The sequence below is a fragment of the Megascapheus bottae genome, chromosome 21 (genome assembly GCF_031878675.1).
Source record: "Megascapheus bottae isolate mThoBot1 chromosome 21, mThoBot2.hap1, whole genome shotgun sequence".
Taxonomy (NCBI): domain Eukaryota; kingdom Metazoa; phylum Chordata; class Mammalia; order Rodentia; family Geomyidae; genus Megascapheus; species Megascapheus bottae.
This window is the reverse complement of record NC_143529.1, coordinates 37,549,299-37,570,021: the sequence shown is the minus strand read 5'-3', so window position 1 is coordinate 37,570,021 and position 20,723 is coordinate 37,549,299.

Genomic DNA, 20,723 nt, shown 5'->3' with positions numbered 1-20,723 from the left:
AAATCAAGACATTAAAAACAATACTGAAATGGGAGACTACTAACTACACAAGTTTTAAATGTTCAAAATGGAATCTGACACAAAATAGTATGCCACGTTAGACAAGTTCTTTGATACAAACTACTCAACCACAACAAAAATTAACTCATATTCTACAAAATTAAGGAAAGTGAGAGGAGAGGTTGGGAAGGAGAGATGGTACAAATGCCGAAAGGAGTGGCAGTGACCAAAGTGAATCCTATTTGTAAAGTGCTTTGTTGAGGGCCAGGACTTTGGCCTAGTGGTAGAGTGCTTGCCTAGCATGCACAAAGACCCAGGTTCGATTCCTCAGTACCACATACATTGGGAAAGCCAGAAAGGGTGCCGTGGCTCAAGTGATAGAGCTCTAGCCTTGAGGAAATCCCAAGGACAGTGTTCAGGCCTTGAGTTCAAATCCCAGAACTGGCAAAAAAAAGAGTGCTTTGTTGAATGTCAACTCACTTGTACGCTACTGAAAGATAAGAACGACAATGATATTAATGATAATAAATGTAGTTGGATTAACGGACTAGGGAGAAGTCCTTGCTCCATCTTCTGAGGCTCAAAGTTTCTTTTACTCTGGTCTTACTTAAGCACTTTCTAATTCTGTAAGCATGATGTACGAATCCACCTTACCTCTTCCTGTAGATTTTCATTTTAAAATGTTTTAATAACGGGCCGGGAGTTTGGCCTAGTGGTTAAAGTGCTTGCCTAGCAGGCATGAAGACCCGGGTTTGATTCTTGGTACCACATACATAGAAAAAAGCCGGAAGTGGTGCTGAGGCTCAAGTGGTAGAGCTCTAGCCTTGAGAAAGTCCAAGGACAGTGCTCAGGCCCTGAGCCCAAGCCCAGGACTGGCAAAAAAAAAGTTTTAATAACTTCAAGAGGGTCACATATGTGCATATGTGTGTGTCTATCTCTGCATAAACATGTATCTATCAACACATGTCCATGTACACTCACCTATGCATTTGCTTATTTCTCAGTGATCTTTCCATCCTTAAGTAATGCCACGTGGGTGCAGTGAACCTTCATTCCCCCGGCCTGCCACTGCATCTCCTCCATGTTACAGAATCCCATCACATTGGCTACCATCCCTACATCAGCAGGAATGCAAGCAGAAGAAAGGTCTTTTATTTCACCACCATTCATTCCTTCCCCAGAGGGCCTCCTTCTTTTATGTGGTTCCAAGCTGATTCTATTCTCTTCTTTTGGGACAAAACTTGGAGTTGAACTCAGGACATCAGGTAGGTTCAGACTTCTCCCCCAGGGGCGAGGCTCAACGTGCGTTTTTCCTGCTTCCGCCATCCTGTGCAGGTGGGGTTTCATGCTAACGTACCCAGATGACATGTGGAGATGGGGGTCTTGGTCACTTTTCACCCAGGCTGGCTGCCTCCTAGGTCGTAGGATTACAGATGTGACCTACCTCACCTTGCTGGGTTCCACGTTTGTGACCAAGGGCAAAAACTTGTCTCATGGCAGGTTTACAAATTCCTTCAGCTTTTGTTTATCTGACAAAATGTTCACTTCCCTGCACCTCTGAAGGATAACGGTGGGATGTAGAACTTCAGGTTGGTTTTGCCTTTCTCTGCACACTTGGGAGACTTGCCAGCTGTGGACTCTGGGTCGATCAGCCGTGGGCCTGCTGCCTCATTGGTCTGTGCGTCTTCCCCGCTCACCAGGGTTGTGCGTGAAACTGTACAGCTCTGCACTTCAGCAAAGGTGTACACGGGCTTTCTCCTGCACACACGGGAAGACTGCTCAGCCTTATGAATGTCTGCCATACAGAGGGGTGAATTGCACTGGTTCCATGAGCATTTCCCCAGGTTGTAGCAAGTTTGGGGATCTTTGCAAACCCATGACACTGACATGTCTTTTTTGCTGGGTTACCTGATTCCCTCCTTAGGATTGTTGAAACTACATTGAATTGGTCACTTATTGTCTATATTTGTATAGAAGTGTCTTAATTCATTTTGTGTACCAATTCTTTGTTCATGATTTGTGTTGCAGGTACCGTATCCCAAAGCATTCAGCTGCCTTCACATTGCGTTGTGGTACAGCATTGTGTTGAGAAACAGGGCATTTAGGCAGAGGATGCTTTGAATTTTCATGAAGCCTGATTCTGCAGGCTTCTTCTCGGTGGCTTTTGTTTTATAACTCACTGGGGACATTACTTTCTGCCTAACCCATCCACTACAATTTATTGTCATGATTGCTTTCAGTGGCTCTCCTTGGGGATTCGTCGTTATTTTGCTCAAACTTGAGTTTAATCCTCAGTGAACTTCTGTTTATTCTGTCTTTACTTTTAGCAAAAATTGTTTGGGTGGATTTTGCTTTTAATTTTTCCGTGGCAGGGATTTCTTTCTTTTTTTCCACGTTGCTTATTGGACTGATTTCATTAAGTTGTGGTTTCAGAACTGTGGCCGTGTTTTCTAAGCTTCAATCTGGATCATGGGACCTTGGCATTCTCCACCACTCATGTGGCCAGAGACCTGCTTCCGTGCCCAGCGTGTGTGTGTGTGTGTGTGTGTGTGTGTGTGTGTGTGCGTGCGTGCGTGCGTGTGCATGTGTGTGTGCACCAAGACAGGAAGAATAATATTCCCCGACTGTAAGAGAGGTCGCACACAGCACACAGGCTTTATAGGCCACTGTAGGAGAGACTCACATGTTTATGTAACCCCAGGATTCACAGCACCGTGACTGTTTCAACATTATCTCAACGTCTGTCTGGCACATCACTGCTTGCTTAGCAAATCACTCTCAGCACTCCCTCCAAGCCTCCACTCTTGGCCCGGCAGCCATGTGCAGTCCAGCTCTGCCCACTCAGAAGGTTCTGCGTGGGAGAAGACAGGACTTGGCTTCCCTGTCGTGTCCGTGTGACTCAGCTGGAATCCCCCTTCCAGCTGTCCCCCCATGGCTAGCGGCTCAGCACTCAGCACACCAGAGAGCCGCTGTGTCTACCCCATCACAGACCAGACACAGCAAGGGCCCCTCTTTTGGCCATGCTGGGCTTCTTTGGGTGTCATCCTTCCTCCAGGCATTATAGTTTCACAAAGGCCGCTCCTCCCACAACCTCAGGGGCAGGAAGGCCCCTCCCTGGCCCACCCCGGCTGGGCACACGGCCAGACCTCTGTGGTGTCTGCGGAGTCCTCGGCCAGCTTCCAAGTCAGCAGCCGGGGTGCGGGGGTGCCGGGGATACAGGCCTGCCTGAGTCATTCTTTGGGTTACCACGGTCTCTAGGATACTGAATGTCCCAAGGCTCTGCAGTGATATAGATCGTGTGACCTCACACCCATTTACCCAGTGACAGGAAGCAGCTGTCCCCAGGCCTGCCGAGCCATGGGCTTCTCCATTTCTCTTCTGTTCTGAGAAAGTTGGTCCATCGAGGGCCATGTCCACCTGTGAAGAGCTGGGGCCCTCCTGCTGTAAACTACCCGAGCCAAGCTCTCTGTCCCTGCTTCCCTGCCTCAGATCCCAGGCCATAGTGTCACACACACCCAGACCTGCAGCTATTACTGCCTTCAGGGGGTGGGGAGAGGGATGGAGGGAGAGAGAGAGGGGTGAGAGGTCATGTGATCACAGAACAGAGGCATCAGCGCGGACCCTGCAACATCTCTGAGGACTATATCTGCCTCCCCTTTACAGCCCCACACGTCTCACACACCAGGGCTCCAGGGCCATGGATGAGATGGCTTTCCTCATGCAGGTGGCATTGCTGAGTGCAATCTGCTGATTCGCCAAACTTCTACACCAGCTGAGAAAGAACCTGGGTGCCGAGGGCAGAGGCACGGGTTCCCAGAGCACGTAAGGAGGGCTCCGTTGCTACTTGTGGCTGGGGTATAAGTGAGTAATCTTACTGCTGGAAAGAGACGGGACATCCCATGACAGACAGTGCGTCTGGGAGAATTTGTGCTCAATTCTGCGTAGGGAAATGAAGTCAGAACACAAAATATCCACAGGGAATGGAAGCAAAGCAAAGTGTACAAAATTCAGTATTTTACCAAGAGCTATGGAAACCAGGGTGGTGGCTGCAGGGAAGAGGAACTGGCTTGAATGCTTTTAGCTCGCATATCTCTCTGTTGCAGGTTGATTCCTTCTCTTGTTCTCATGATCTCTTTTATGGTAATATATGACAGTGATGGGGCGATTACAGCTGACAGCATACCAAGATCATTTACTTAACTGAGTTCATTTTCTGTGCTTGTCTTTGCACCCAGATAGGGATTCTCTCTCACAAGTCTGCACGCTATGCCCGGGTCTCGTCTTCCTCGAGGTCCCTCCCCAGTGCTGGAGCGCGTGATGCTGCGTGCAGCCCTCTCCCCGAAGGCAGTGAGCACCTCAGTGGATACTCACAGACGGAGGGGACCCCACGTCCGTCTCGGTGGAGACTCTTCTTAGGAGTCCATTCCACATGTGCGAGTTGTCTCTTCCTCCTTGATCTTCAGAGCTTTTTATTTGTTTTTCCTGGCTTATTGCAATGGCTTCAATCTCCAGTACACCGGCCGGTGGACGTGGAAGCAGGAATCTTTCCCTGGTTCATCCGGTCCCTGCCTCTTTACCCTTCATTGAAGCCTTCCTTGAGCCCCTGGATTGGACGTTGACCTTATTTAATCTTGGTTGGAAAGTGGGTTTTGAAGGCCTCTGTCCCTGAGGATTTGGGGTTTGCAGAATCTTTTCAACCGTACACTTTGAATCTTTGTTTCACCTCGTGGTCTTTGGCCTCTTTTGGAGTGAGAGGAGACCCATGGATTGGAAAGATAATATACTGCTCTAAATTCTCAACTCGCCTTCAGAAGGCATTACATAACATCATTTGTGTAAGGTATCTGGGTTTTATCTTTTCCTTTATAAAATAAGGCTAACATATACCTCAAAAGACATGAAGACCTAAGGTTGTCTCTAGGAGAGGTTGGCTGCCCTCCACCCTTGAGAAATGTTTCATGCTCACCGCTGAGAGCATGAGTGGAAACAATAGCATGAAGGATCTCCATCGCTCCCCTGGCCAGCAAGCAGCATTCCCTGCTAGTTGTACCAGTGTTGACTCTTGGTCCAGGAAGCTCGGCCACTCCTGCCCCCAGGTTCTGTGCAGTGCCCGTCCTCTCTCTTCTGCTTGCTGGTAAGTCCCTCTTCCTTCTTTCATATCTGCACTCAACAACCACAGCCTTTCTTCTCTAGCCTTTCTCATCTCCCTCTCGTGCTTTATTTTTCTACATAATATTTTCTGCTTGTAATTCAGTTAGCATGAACTCAATAACTTCGTATATTCCTCGTCTCTATCATGGCTCCTAGAATAAAAGCCTGAGAGTTTTGGTGAGTTTGGTTGGTAACTCCCAAACTAAGCATAGTGGTGACACAGGGTCAGTACTCAGTGGTGGGTGCATAAATGGCAAGTCAGGAGTCCAATCATGAGCAGCATCGGAAGTGGAGGGAGGGCCTGCCGGCGGTCTGAACAGGTGATTCCAGGTCCCGTGCATGGCATCTTCTCTCACAGAGAGGGGATGCCTGGCTCCAGCTGGGAGCCTGTGAGACTGCAGCTCCGGATAAATCAGAGGTTGGAATTACATATCAGAGTTGCAAAAGGAAAGACAATGTTCTAAGCAGTACGTGGGGAGCCTTCCAGTGTGTTCAGAGTGGAGTGAGTTGTACTTGTTACCATTCCCTGTGTGTGCCCACCTTGGTGCTGGCATGGCGCTTTCTCTGCAGAACTCCTTCCTCCTGGATGAAGTCTGGCTTGAGGGGTCATTGCAGGTCAGTTGTGTAATCTGACTTCACAGTGTGTTTCTGTAAGTTGTCAGCATTTGGATCTGATTTCATCAACACACAACAGACTTGAACTCCCTGAATCTCATGTGCTGCAGACAGTTGACAGTTCCATTGCTTATGGACATTCTCCTTTACCTCTCACAGGTGTCCCAGGAGCCAGCATGGACAAAACCGAACCAACTCGGAAGCCATATTCTCCTGCCATAGATTTTCTCAGTTGCAACCCTTTGAGAATTTCCACTGCTCAGCCAAACCCACCACGGTTACCTTTGCCCTGTTACCTTATTCTACAAATATGTTCTCCACTCAAAGGGCTACTGTGATATTGCTTCCTTCAAAGAAAATGGGTTATGTTTGATAGTTTAGTCCAGGCCAGATGAAAAAGGATCAAATGTGATGGTAAGGATCATCTTTGTGCCCCTGGAAGGAGACATCTTAAAATGTTAGAGAGCCTTCCCTTGCTGGACTGTACACTGTTATTGGTTAGCTTTCGGTTACTGTAATCAATTGCCTGAGGTGGTCAACTTATGGAGAGGAAAGGACTGTCTTGGTTCTTAGCCTTGGAGACATTAGTCTGTTTGTTGTCCCTGGTGCTTATTGACATTTGTGGCAGAGCAGAGCATCACTGCTGGCGCTCATGTTAAAACCAAGGTACTTTTCACTGGGCAAGAGCCAGGGAGCAAAGGGAAAAAGAGGAGAGAGCTCAGTGCCACAGCCCTTTGAGGGCATGCCCTAGTGCCCTGAGAACTTCTGCCACCCCACCAGGGTGTGGCAGCACCAAGCCTTTGAAGACACAGGCCCTTCAGGGTCCAGACCTAGCCACTCTTCAGGACTGCCTGTACAGGTGGCAGTTCTCCCCCGTTCCAGTTTGTTCTTGGCACAGAAGGCTCTGTTCTCTGTCTGCTATGTTCAGGGGTGCGCTCCTTCACCCCAAGGACCCCCTGTCAGACCAGGTCCTTCTTGGGCTGCCTGATATCTGAGCACACAGATTCCTCAGCCCTATTCACATCAGTGATCCAAGAGTCTCTCCTGTGAGGAAGCAGCGCTGTGGAAAAGATGAAGGCCTCTGACCACGAGAGATGGGAAAGTGGGTGTGAGGACCGGAAAACCAGCACTGAGACTTTGCTCCTTGGCAATCCCTTGCCAGCTCTGCCCTGAACCCAGACAAATAAGACACATCCGCTCCAGGCTGAAAACTAAGGCTGGCCCAGCCCCATAAAGGGAAAAGAAAATCAAAAGCTTCCAATGACATTCAGTTTGGAGGATGTATGTGACCGCTCATGAAAGCCAAGGGCTTGTGGGAGATGACTATAACTTAAAAAGAAAAGAAATGAGCCTCCAACTGGCTTGCAAAGACACAAGACAATGTTGATGCTTCTTTGGCTCCTATCAAGATTTCCAAGGGCTCTCATGTCTGGGCGACGGGAGGACTCACTGTACTTGCGCGTCTCCACGGCCTTGTCAGCATATGTTTGCAATTTCCCGTGACTGTTCCCTCTCCTCAGGGCGTGAAGTTTTATAGAACATCTTCTAAAACTCTTTGCCACGGATCACATCTGTGTCCCAATAAAGGGTACAGCCAAAGCCATTAGATCCATCTTGGAGTCTTTATGAGCAGGGAAGGCTCCCCCGTGATGTGGAGCGCGTTGAGTGCGAGGGAACAGACCATGTCCCCAGGCTAAGTGTCACTGAACTGGGGGAGGGGGAGCTGGGGACTGTAAGGAGGCCATTGTGTTCCCCCTGGGCCTGTGATTCTCACACACCTGTCCATCACAGAGCAGGGGAGCATCACAAGTTTCAGAACTGGCTCCACAGGCTCGTCTAGGGAAAGGCTTGACCGCAAGATGGAGTCAATGCAAGGATCCTGATGGCTACAGTTAGCGCCCATGTGTGGTGCAGGTCATCTGAGAGGAGAGGAAGCAAGGTGCTCCCCGAGCCAGGCAGACGCTGCACGGTGCAAGGGCCAGTCAGGTGTTGAGAAATCTGCTGTCACTCAGACTCGTGGCTCAGATCTCTGGGCTTGTCACTTCCCAAAGATCCTCCGTGGTGTGTCCACACCCGCTCTGCTCCTCCACTTCTCTTTGTGCTCAGCTACAAAAATAAGCCATCTGCAGTTTTCCCAAGGTTTCTTTCATTGTGCATGGTCCTGGTACTGTATGTAATAATATTTAAGGTTATCACTGGAAGGTGACTGGTATGGTATGATATCGATTATGCATAAGTGAATGGATGAAACTATCTTGTCTTTCATCCCAAAAGAGAGTCCAGAAAGGAGGGATTGATTATTTCAGCCTTTGTGAGGATCTGCTTCCCAAGCAATGTCTCAGGAGTCTTACATGTGTTTCATTTAGATTGCAGGGCGAGCATCTGCAGCGCATGCTGGGTCACACACCATAACTGTAGAGCACCAAGCTATTTGCCACCGCTGAGCTTTGAGGTCCTGAGAATTCCATCTCTTCGGGAACTGCTGTCCCATTTCACACTGTGAAATCAAGGAATGTAATGGGACAGTGCACACAACATGATGAAACCACGTCTACCCAAACCAAGCACAGCAGTCACTGGGGACAAGGAGCCAACACAGCCGGCCATCTCCCTGCAGTGCCCCACCAACCGTAGAGCTCACGGAAGCCACTAGACATTCTCCCAGCTTGAAGTCCAGTACAGATCTCTAGATAGGATTTCCTATCTCCAGTTTTTCTAGAAAGAAACCCAAAGAGCAGAGCAGAGCTGGGAAGAACATGAGGAAACACAGACTTTGGTTTATATATTTACAACCTCTCCATATTGCCACCAAGCTTGGACTCTACTCAGTGCCATCCCCAATTCTTAGTGGCAAGGACAGCCAGCAACCAGCCTTAGTAGCTGCAAGTCCAGCCAGACTCAGAAAGTGCTGCCAATTCAGACAGATCTCACTCAGAAGAGAGATGAATTGTTCTTCCTCCCCACCCAGATTTATGAGCTTTGTCTCTGGTACAACCAATTACCAGTACAGCTTCTGATTTGTTTTGATCACCTATGGGTTTATCACTTCTGGACTGGCCAAGGGCCTGAGCTTTTCCCCCAAAGACTGTTGTGTAGCTACCAGGCTGCGGAAGGTCACAGGCCATTCTCTTTTCCACTTATCGTGGTGCTGCACGAGCTGCTGGGAGAACTCCACTCAGGCTGGTTGGGGGAAGTGCCACACTCCAGGAGATAGGGCACCCAATGCTTTGGTTTACTCTGAGTGTTTTAGAATTATATGGGAATTAGATTTCTTCTGGAAAGCATGCTTGTGCTCTTTGATTTCACAGATGCAGTGCAGAGAGGAGCTTTTTCCCCAAGGGGCATGCAGGCCTCTCCGCAACGCTGATGTGTAGAACGCAGGCGCTGCCCCTGGGGCTGCGTTCCCATGTGTGTGCAGGCGGGTAAAGGAGGGGTGGCGTGGTTTTGCAGCATGCTGTCTGGTCAAAAGCGCAGGTAATGAGGATAAGTGTTCAGCCCTGCGGGCTGAAGCTCTGTGGTTCTCCCCGTAATAGGTAGTTTACACGTGGCTCTATTATAAATGATTTAGGATTTAGAGCCCAGCAGTAGGGGAAATTGGACAACGAGCAGTTTGGTCAGGTTCATTCACGCTTTCTAGAACCATCAAATGGAGACCTTTTTGCTTTATGTGAGATTTCTCCATCTCTGCCCAAGCCATCATTTGATTCTTGCTAAAGAAAAGGGAATGCATGTTTTACCAATGGCAAGGGAGTGAGATGTGGCTGCCCTCACTTGCCTTCCATTATGTGAGTTTGGTGATTTCTTAAGATTGTGCGGTGGCACAACTGTGATTTCCTCCGGCCAAACTCAAAAAAGGTCACACAGAATGGTTTCACCAAACACGACTCTCCCAGCCCTGGCATCTCTCGTGACCCCAGCCACAGCTGCAGCCTTCTTTCTTGTAGGAATGCTTCAGTTTCTAGCAAGGGGCTGAGCCACCAGGGCTGAAAGTCCCCATGTCCCTCAGCCTCTCCCACACCTGTCCACCCCCCCTCCATACCCACCACATACCTTCCCAATGTCGCCACTGCTGATCTGGGTGGAGCGGAGGCCTGGGAGGCCTGGGAGGCCTGGGACTCTCCCTTCTGACGCACAGCGATTGCCATGCGAGGAGCAACTGCCATTTGATGGCTGAGATCATTCATTTCTTTAACGTCATATCGGACATCGCATGCATAGGAAGACGCCTGCCCTCCCTTCCTGTCTCCACATGTGGGTGTGCAAGGAAGTGACTGCCCACTGGCCATCTGGGAGAGCCTGTGGCGGAGGGGGGGGGGCTGGGATTGCAGCAGAACGAGGCTGGGCTGCTTAGTGCCCCCAGGTACCTGGGGTGCAGCCCCAAGTATTCCCAGGGAGCTCAGTGCCATCTCACCCAGCGCAGGACCTCATGTGGACCTCCAGTGCCACTGTGACATCATCGGTGCTCAGAACTGGACACCAGCTGCAACCAGCTGCAGAGGCCGCGGTCTGCGGCAGGGCTGGCCCTGCTCTCACACATCTCATAAGAGGGAAGTGTGACCCACAGCAGGGGGAGGTGATGTGGCCTCCGAGGCAGTGATAGGAATGCAGTGACAAGACAAGGATAGACAGGGACATTTCCCTAGAGGCCCCAGCTGTGTGCGCAGAGGGTGGGGACACAGCACCGCCCACACAGGCCTCAGCTGGTTGATATTTAAGCCTATCACACCGTTGAAGAATGAGTAAGAGTCATTCTAAATCAGCAGGTACGCAACGACGAACTCTCCAGGGATTGCCAGACGAGCTGTGGGGTCTCCTGGGTATGAGAGGATGGCGCTGGGACAAACACACAAAAAACACCCAGTGTCTGAGACGGGCAGGAGCCAGCCACCGGAGTCTCCCCATGGCTGCCTTCACTTCTTGATGTCCTCAAGAACTGGATGACACAGGCTCCTTTCAATGCGCCAGGCTGTTCTCTGGAAAGCTGCAGCCTCCCCACACCTCACCTGTGACGCCTGTGAGCCCTGGATAAGCTCCATGGCGCTGCTGAATACTTGCAAGTGAGTGAAAGTCTGAGCCCCACAGGGAAACAAGCACCCTATAGCCACGTGAGAGGGACATGAGGTGATCTTGGGGCACAAGCCGACTGTGAGGGCGGCACCAGGGCCCAGGGGGCAGAGGTGAACGTGGGAACGTGGACTCCCGCCCTGTGCTAGCCAGCCTTTCACTCTTACGACAACAAATGCCTGACAGGAACAGCTGGGAAGAAGGAGAGGTGTGTTCCACAGATTTCCGTCCACAGTCAGAGGCTTTCCTGCTCGTTACTGTGGCCTTTGGTGACACATGGCCTCCCTGGGGCTGCAGGGCCTCCCTGGGGCATCAGGGCATGTGGCAGAGGGGAGCCCTGTGCTTTCTTCCTGGTAGTCGGGAAGGAGACAGGCCACTGGGGCAGGAGGAGGCGTGTCCTGCAGCACCCCCAGTCCCCTGCTTCTTCAACAGGCCCGCCTCTCCTCTGCCCTTCCCCTACTAACTCACCCAGCCAGGAACTAGCCATGAATTAACCCACCACTGTTGGGAGACAATCACCTCTGAGCCATGCCAGCAGCTGGGTTTGGAGCCCTCAGCAGATGAAGCTGCATGGGAGGACAAGCACATCTAAGCCACGGCGTCTTGGGAGGATGACGTTGCTGGTGCTACTTTCTCTGTGAGGACGTCCGTTCTCCCTCATGCTTCATGCCTTGAAGCCTGATCCTGGAGACATTAGCAGACACTCACAGATTGCTGTGGACCACTCTGCTGCGCTGTTTTAATTACCTGTCCAGCCTGTGGTCTCCTGCTAGCTGGACTGCCCACCACAGCAGGTTTGACACTGCTTCTGTTGCTCTCAGGCTCGAGGTATGCAGATGGAGTCAAGCGCAATGAACGGGAGAAGAGAGAAGGACTAGAGAGGGAAGCAATTCCAGTGAGCTTCTGGGGATCAGGACTGCTCTCCAGACATCCCAGGGAGGGCCTAGAGCCTGGAGGATGGCATGAGAGAAGATGACAGGCCCGTGCACCTGGGCTTCCTGCTTAGGGCTGGTGAGCAATATGGCACCCCATCAAATCCTAGGGTAGGGAGATATCCACCCCAGACTCCCCCTGGCCTCAAAGCCAGAGCCAAAGGAGCCCCCGCCCGTCCACTTCTGCCTTTCCCTATACCTTGGATGTGCAAGTTGTCCCTTTATTTCCCAGGATTCTCAGCCCGGGAGCTGGAGCAATGGAGCTGAGAAAATATAATTTGATTCCCAGAGTGAATGGAATAATCCACAAAGCCCTCCAGAGGATTGCTCATGTCTCAGTTCAAATGCCAGCAAGATAAACACTTCCATTCTCCAAGCAGGAATCTGCAAGAGCAGAAATAGCTCCTCCTGAGGTCAGCAGTGCTGCAGGGTGGTCCAGGCCCCGGGGGGAAGTTCCCATCACTCGGGAGGTGGAGTGGGTGAAAGGCTGGAACAAATGCTGTGGCCCTGTGGGCTGTCAGGGCCCCAGAGGCATTCGTGGGACTCAGGATGGTGACTCATTCCAGGGCAGTGACAATAGCCAAATGTTTGTGACCAGGAGGTGGCAAGTGGAGTGACTCACCCTCAGGGCCTCTGCTGGTCTGTGGCACCCACACGCAAAAGGATTGGCTGGAGCTGGAGCTAGCAAATGCAATTTCTCACAGTTCCAAGAAAGCTCCTGTGGTTGCAGAGCCAGCGCAAGGCAGGGTGGTGAGTGTTTTCTGGAGCCTTCTTCACCAAAGAGTTGGATGCCTGGACCTTGTGGGCTTAGGCTTAACCACTCATCCAGAGCACTGTGGAATGGGAAGTTGTAGCTGTGTAGAGAGGTTAATTTTACTCCCCAGGGACAAATACGACTCGTGTATAAGAGTCTTAGAGGCTGTGCTGAAGGGCAGAAGGAGAACCTTCTAGAACTCAACAACTGTCAAAGTTAGTAAGTTCCATTTATCCTTGAAGGAAGCACCAGGCTCTGGCTGCCTCCCTGGCTCCTGCTCATGGAAGGCTCACAGAGTGCCAGGGAGCTCCTGGGGAAGTCAGCTCAGTTCCCCCAAGTTTTCTGAGTCAGTTCCTATCTCCAAAGTTGTGCTTGTGTGAAGAGGAAGGGGGGAAGGTGAAGTAATGAAAAAGGGGGGAGACAGTCAGGGATGCCCACCTCCCCTTCCCACAGCCCTGTGAACCTGTGGACGCCACAGACAAAAGCCGGCCTGGTGTCAGGAGACTGGAAATGCCCGCATGGCAAAGGACTGGAGGGCATCTGGGAGACGCTCCACAATGTCTGCATCCAGACATTTCCCCAGAATGCCCTGGGAGACGCCCCCACAGTGTCTGCATGCAGACATTTCCCCAGAATGCCCTGGGAGACGCCCCCACAGTGTCTGCATGCAGACATTTCCCCAGAATGCCCTGGGAGACGCCCCCACAGTGTCTGCATGCAGACATTTCCCCAGAATGCCCTGGGAGACGCCCCCACAGTGTCTGCATCCAGACATTTCCCCAGAATTCCCTGGGAGACGCCCCCACAGTGTCTGCATCCAGACATTTCCCCAGAATGCCCTGGGAGACGCCCCCACAGTGTCTGCATCCAGACATTTCCCCAGAATGCCCTGGGAGGCTAGAGATGAGTATGGATGGGCCATCATGTCACTGCCAAGGTAGTGATTTCTAAAAGGCTCTGGCTCCCTGTGGGTGGTGGGCTGAGGGAGAGGAAGACAGGACAAAGAAGGAATAAAGAACTCCTCAGTCAGAGAGAGCTTGAAGTCAACGCCTCCATGACAGGGTCCCTAGACAGAGGCCCGGGACAAGAGTGCAGGTCTGCATGCATGTGGGTACTGCTAACTGGGGGCCCTGAAGCCCGGGAAGGCAGCTCCAGAGAATGGCCCCGCATTTGCTGTGTGGGATAGCAGTCTTCCCACGTGGTCGGCCCGGGGGAGGACTTTGGCCTGGAGTGGACCTCCAGTACAGAGGCCATAGTGCAGGAACTTGAGGTCACACATTCAGTTCCTGGGCAGCGTGTCTGTCACACTACCATTCTGGCCTAGCTGCTATGGATGTGTCCACTTGCACAGACCAGAGGAGGAGTGTGGCAGCTTGGACCGCAGCAAGGTAGGTCGGTAGCTGACTTCAGCATTTCCTGAAGATGAGGGTCAACAGCCAATTCAATTTTCTGAGATGTTTCATAATTGTTCTTTATTTCCTCAGAACCTATAAAAATGATCTACTTATTTACTTAGTCTGGCAACTTGACAAACAGAACTAAAATTAGAAAGAGGGTGGGAAAAACAAAAGGCAAATGGCCAGTGCAGAGGTCCCTGACGGGCCTGGCTGCCAGGGAGAGGTGGGGGGCAGGGGGAATGCGTGTGTGCGTGCATGCGTGTGTGCATACATGTGTGTGTGTGTGTATGACCAATGCAGGGCTGTGTACATATGTAGAGCACTTTCCTCTCCCGTTGACCTTCCAGTTAGAATACGTGTCGGGTTTCTCAAGGGACATGGGGGCCCCAGAGTCACTCACAGAAGACCTTGATGAAAGGGGATGAGGTGTCCAAGCAGGGGGCTAAGCTTTCCTCAGGACCCCAGAGCCACTGACATTCTGGCGAGAGTGGCCAGGGTCTGGAAGAGCATGAGACGGTACCTGGAGGAAGGAGTCCGAATGAAACCTGAGCGGGGGCCCTGGGCCAGACTGAGGACTGCGGCCCCTGGGTTCCCTTTGGAACTGACTTAAGAGGCACATGGGTGGCCCCCCTCCAGGCGTGCTGGGGGATCGGAGAAGCAGCCAACGACCCTTGACGCATTGGTCTGTACCCACAAATCGCCATGAGTAGCATGTCAACATGCTGAGATCATTTCCTAAGCAGACCCCTACGGTGAACCAACGAGCTCCTCCCCACACGCCCGCTCCCCCCACGCCCGGACCAGGTCCCTGAGCAGGACTCGCCTACTCCTCCGCCAGCCCCGGGGCTCAGCAGTGCAGGCTGGACACCCTGGGGAGTCATGGTGGGTTAGGTGGTACAGTGTGTGGCCTTCAGTGGGAGGAAGCGCAGGTCAAGGCCCACCTCTGCTGACCGGGCACAAACAGGACCGCCGGATCAGCCCAGCCTCGTAGCATGAGGATCCTCACAAGGGTCATTTGGCCCCACCACAAAGATACAATAGAGAAGATCCAGACGGTGCCACCCGCCTAAAATAATACGGTGAACCACAGAGACAATGGGAAGGAAAACCTCACCCGCAGACTTGCAGTCCGGGCCAGTTTTCAGCCCATGAGAATGCTTCCCTTTTCTTATTAAAACAAAGGCACACATTCTAAATGCGTTCCATCAGGCCCAGTTTCTCTCTCTTGTGTGGAAGTCAGGGATGCAGACTATCTTCACTTCCTCGGCTCTACTTGCTGTAGCTCTGTCCACTCAATGCTTTCCTTTGGGGATGACTTTTTTGGTCATAGAGCTTGAACTCTGGGCCTGGGCGCTGTCCTTGAGCTCTTCAGCTCAAGACTACCACCCTACCCCTTGAGCCACAGTGCCACTTCCAGCTTTCTGGTGGTTAATTGGAGATAAGAGTCTCATGTTCTTTACTACTGGGTTTGAACCACAGTCCTCACACCTCAGCCTCCTGAGTAGCTAGGATTACAGGTGTGAACCACCATGCCGGGCTTGGGAAAGCTTTTTTTAAGTTAATTCTACCCAGTCTTGTTTTTCTATAAAATTTCAGATATCTAAATTCAGGAAAGATTTGCATCCTGGAAAATTTCAGACATGAAGATTTCTCGTGCAGTGGGGATTTAGTTCTTCTGAGTTTCATTTTGTATAGGTTTCTAGTCTGCAAATACTATGCAGTGTAACTCTGAATTGGGTAAGATTTCTACGATTACAAAGATTTGTGATGACATTTGGAGAAAACTTTTTGAGAGAGGAAGGACAAAAACAGAAAAGATGATAGATAACTGGAGGACAGAGGAAGGCTGTTGTGGAAAGCATGCAAACTACAACAAGTTAGGTTAGAGGAAGACAAAGGGAGCCCAGGGAGGCCGGCCATTAAGGTTAAGGCAAGGATCCAGGCAAGGATCAAGGACTTCATGAAGGCCTGGGGGAGGAAGAGTGCTTTCTGGTTCATCCCACCATGCGTTGAGGAGCGCACACCGTGTGTGCTGGTTGGAATAACTTTCTTATTTTCTGCCTGTTTCCCGGATACATTCCCCGTCCTTGGTGGCTCCTCTCATGCCCAGATTGTTGACACCAATGCACCTGAGAGCTCAGCCCTGGTTTCTCTCCTCCTTGTAAGTATGGTTGAGCTCATTCACTCCCAGGCCTGCACAGGCAATCCATTCATGCCCATTTAGTTCTCAGATCTATCCATGTGTGAGGCACTTTTATATCACTGCAACACATATGTTAATAAATCAGCTCATCAAGAAAAGGGCTTCTTCTGCCTCCCCAGTGTGATTTCCATCAATACTGAGGGGTGAGCCCCACTGTTGTGGGTTGTGACAAGGCACCCCATCATGGCAAGAGGGCATGGCAGAGGAAATCGTTCACCTCATGGCCTGCAAACATGAACAAGAAGGAAGAACTTGGATGGCCCGGTTTCAAACATTCACCATGGTGACCTAAAACCTCCCACCAGGCTCCACCTGCCAGTGTTCCACAAATCTCCAGGAGGACCACAGGCAGACAAGCGTTTCACATGCGGGCGCTGGAGTGTGGAGGTCCTGAAGAACCAGGGAAACTAAGATGTGTGCAGGAAGGAGATGGGAGGGGTGGAGAATGCCTGGTGAGCACGGATGTTGTGATTGCTTTAGAGGTGTCTGAATAAAGATACAGCATTCTGAGTGTTTTAGCTTATACACAGGTCCTGCCCAAGGCCAGGATGAGCACTTGGGAGTGCTCCTCAGGAGGTCTGGGTGATCACCACAGGAGGTCAGGGTGTGCTCCTCAGGATGTCTGGGTGATCACCACAGGAGGTCAGGGTGTGCTCCTCAGGAGGTCTGGGTGATCACCACAGGAGGTCAGGGTGTTCTCCTCAGGAGGCCTGGGTGTTCTCAGGAGGTCTGGGTGTTCTCCTCAGGAGGTCTGGGTGATCACCACCGGAGGTCAGGGTGTTCTCCTCAGGAGGTCTGGGTGATCACCACAGGAGGTCAGGGTGTTCTCCTCAGGAGGTCTGGGTGATCACCACCGGAGGTCAGGGTGTTCTCCTCAGGAGGTCTGGGTGATCACCACAGGAGGTCAGGGTGTTCTCCTCAGGAGGTCTGGGTGATCACCACAGGAGGTCAGGGTGTGCTCCTCAGGAGGTCTGGGTGATCACCACAGGAGGTCAGGGTGTTTTCCTCAGGAGGTCTGGGTGTTCTCAGGAGGTCAGGGTGTTCTCCTCAGGAGGTCTGGGTGTTCTCAGGAGGTCTGGGTGATCACCACAGGAGGTCAGGGTGTTCTCCTCAGGAGGTCTGGGTGATCACCACCGGAGGTCAGGGTGTTCTCCTCAGGAGGTCTGGGTGATCACCACAGGAGGTCAGGGTGTGCTCCTCAGGAGGTCTGGGTGATCACCACAGGAGGTCAGGGTGTTTTCCTCAGGAGGTCTGGGTGTTCTCAGGAGGTCAGGGTGTTCTCCTCAGGAGGTCTGGGTGTTCTCAGGAGGTCTGGGTGATCACCACAGGAGGTCAGGGTGTGCTCCTCAGGAGGTCTGGGTGATCACCACAGGAGGTCAGGGTGTTCTCCTCAGGAGGTCTGGGTGATCACCACAGGAGGTCGGGGTGTTCTCCTCAGGAGGTCTGGGTGATCACCACAGGAGGTCGGGGTGTGCTCCTCAGGAGGTCTGGGTGATCACCACAGGAGGTCAGGGTGTTCTCCTCAGGAGGTCTGGGTGATCACCACAGGAGGTCAGGGTGTTTTCCTCAGGATGTCTGGGTGATCACCACAGGAGGTCAGGGTGTGCTCCTCAGGAGGTCTGGGTGATCACCACAGGAGGTCAGGGTGTTTTCCTCAGGAGGTCTGGGTGTTCTCAAGAGATCTGGGTGATCACCACAGGAGGTCAGGGTGTGCTCCTCAGGAGGTCTGGGTGATCACCACAGGAGGTCAGGGTGTTCTCCTCAGGAGGTCTGGGTGTTCTCAGGAGGTCTGGGTGTTCTCAGGAGGTCAGGGTGTTCTCCTCAGGAGGTCTGGGTGATCACCACAGGAGGTCAGGGTGTTCTCCTCAGGAGGTCTGGGTGATCACCACAGGAGGTCAGGGTGTGCTCCTCAGGAGGTCTGGGTGATCACCACAGGAGGTCAGGGTGTTCTCCTCAGGATGTCTGGGTGTTCTCAGGAGGTCAGGGTGTTCTCCTCAAGAGGTCTGGGTGATCACCACAGGAGGTCAGGGTGTGCTCCTCAGGAGGTCTGGGTGATCACCACAGGAGGTCAGGGTGTTCTCCTCAGGAGGTCTGGGTGTTCTCAGGAGGTCTGGGTGTTCTCAGGAGGTCAGGGTGTTCTCCTCAGGAGGTCTGGGTGATCACCACAGGAGGTCAGGGTGTTCTCCTCAGGAGGTCTGGGTGATCACCACAGGAGGTCAGGGTGTGCTCCTCAGGAGGTCTGGGTGATCACCACAGGAGGTCAGGGTGTTCTCCTCAGGATGTCTGGGTGTTCTCAGGAGGTCAGGGTGTTCTCCTCAAGAGGTCTGGGTGATCACCACAGGAGGTCAGGGTGTGCTCCTCAGGAGGTCTGGGTGATCACCACAGGAGGTCAGGGTGTTCTCCTCAGGAGGTCTGGGTGTTCTCAGGAGGTCAGGGTGTTCTCCTCAGGAGGTCTGGGTGATCACCACAGGAGGTCAGGGTGTTCTCCTCAGGATGTCCGGGTGTGCTCCTCAGGATGTCTGGGTGATCACCACAGGAGGTCAGGGTGTTCTCCTCAAGAGGTCTGGGTGATCACCACAGGAGGTCAGGGTGTTTTCCTCAGGAGGTCTGGGTGTTCTCAGGAGGTCAGGGTGTTCTCCTCAGGATGTCCGGGTGTGCTCCTCAGGATGTCTGGGTGATCACCACAGGAGGTCAGGGTGTTCTCCTCAGGATGTCTGGGTGTTCTCAGGAGGTCAGGGTGTTCTCCTCAGGAGGTCTGGGTGATCACCACAGGAGGTCTTCATGTTCTCCTCAGGAGGAGTAGATGTGCACCTCAGGAGGTCTGGGTGTTATCCTCAAGGTATCTGGGTGTTCTCCTCAGGAGGCCTGGGTGTGCTCCTCAGGATGTCTGTGTGTTATCCTCAAGGTGTCTGGGTGTTCTCCTCAGGAGGTCTGGGTGTTTTCCTCAGGATGTCTGGGTGTTCTCCTGTGGAGGTCTGGCTGTTCTCCTCAGGAGGACTGGGTGTTCTCCTCAGGAGGTCTGGGTGTTATCCTCAAGGTATCTGGGTGTTCTCCTCAGGAGGTCTGGGTGTTTTCCTCAGGAGGTCTGGGTGTTCTCCTGTGGAAGTCTGGCTGTTCTCCTCAGGAGAACTGGGTGTTCTCCTCAGGAGGTCTGGGTGTTATCCTCAAGGTATCTGGGTGTTCTCCTCAGGAGGTCTGGGTGTTTTCCTCAGGATGTCTGGGTGTTTTCCTGTGGAGGTCTGGCTGTTCTCCTCAGGAGGACTGGGTGTTCTCCTCAGGAGGTCTGGGTGTTATCCTCAAGGTATCTGGGTGTTCTCCTCAGGAGGTCTGGGTGTTTTCCTCAGGATGTCTGAGTGTTCTCCTGTGGAGGTCTGGCTGTTCTCCTCAGGAGGACTGAGTGTTCTCCTCAGGAGGTCTGGGTGTTCTCAGGAGATCTGGCTGTTCTCCTCAGGAGGCCTGGGTGTGCTCCTCAGGATGTCTGGGTGTTATCCTCAAGGTATCTGGGTGTTCTCCTCAGGAGGTCTGGGTGTTTTCCTCAGGATGTCTGGGTGTTCTCCTGTGGAGGTCTGGGTGTTCTCCTCAGGAGGTCTGGTGTTTTCCTCAGGATGTCTGGGTGTTCTCCTGTGGAGGTCTGGCTGTTCTCCTCAGGAGGACTGGGTGTTCTCCTCAGGAGGTCTGGGTGTTCTCAGGAGATCTGGCTGTTCTCCTCAGGAGGCCTGGGTGTGCTCCTCAGGATGTCTGGGTGTTATCCTCAAGGTATCTGGGTGTTCTCCTCAGGAGGACTGGGTGTTCTCCTCAGGAGGTCTGGGTGTTCTCAGGAGATCTGGCTGTTCTCCTCAGGAGGCCTGGGTGTGCTCCTCAGGATGTCTGGGTGTTATCCTCAAGGTATCTGGGTGTTCTCCTCAGGAGGTCTGGGTGTTTTCCTCAGGAGGACTGGGTATGTTCCTCAGCTGGATTTGGTGTGCTCCTCATGCACTGTCTGCTGTCCTATTCCCCTGCCCTCTGGGATGTGCCGTTGATCTGTCACTAACCCTGCCCGATGGCAACCCATTTGTAGTAGAGAATGGTGGAGACCCTTCGGTTGGACCCATTCTTCACCTCTCACGGTTGTATAAATATATGTTTATACACATGTCACCATTTATTGCTGTGGTTCCTTGCTGGCTGCAGCTGGCACTTGGTATCTCCAGGTTCAATCTGAGCACTCAGTGGCCCTGAGCCTCGTCCTGCACAAAGTAGGGTTCCTAGGGTTTCTCCTCTCCCCTCCCCTCCCTCACCACTCCTTCTGCTCCAGGAAAGCATAGCAATCTTCCAAAAGTCTCACTGGTGGATTCAAACGATGCATAGAGTGAAATTTCTTCTGAAGAAATATATTTGCAGATAACATACCAGAAATGGACAATCATTGTCAATATTGAGGACAACTGAAATCAAGAAACCCACCCAACCCAAGAACAAGACTCATAGAAAGAACTCTGCCTCTGAAATGCCTTGATCAAGTTGCATTAAAGCAGCCATTTTCAATGAGTAAACATGCACAATGGTTCTATTTTCCCTTTTGTACTTGGGCTCTTCCCCCTCCCAGCAGGAAAACAATACATAAGAGG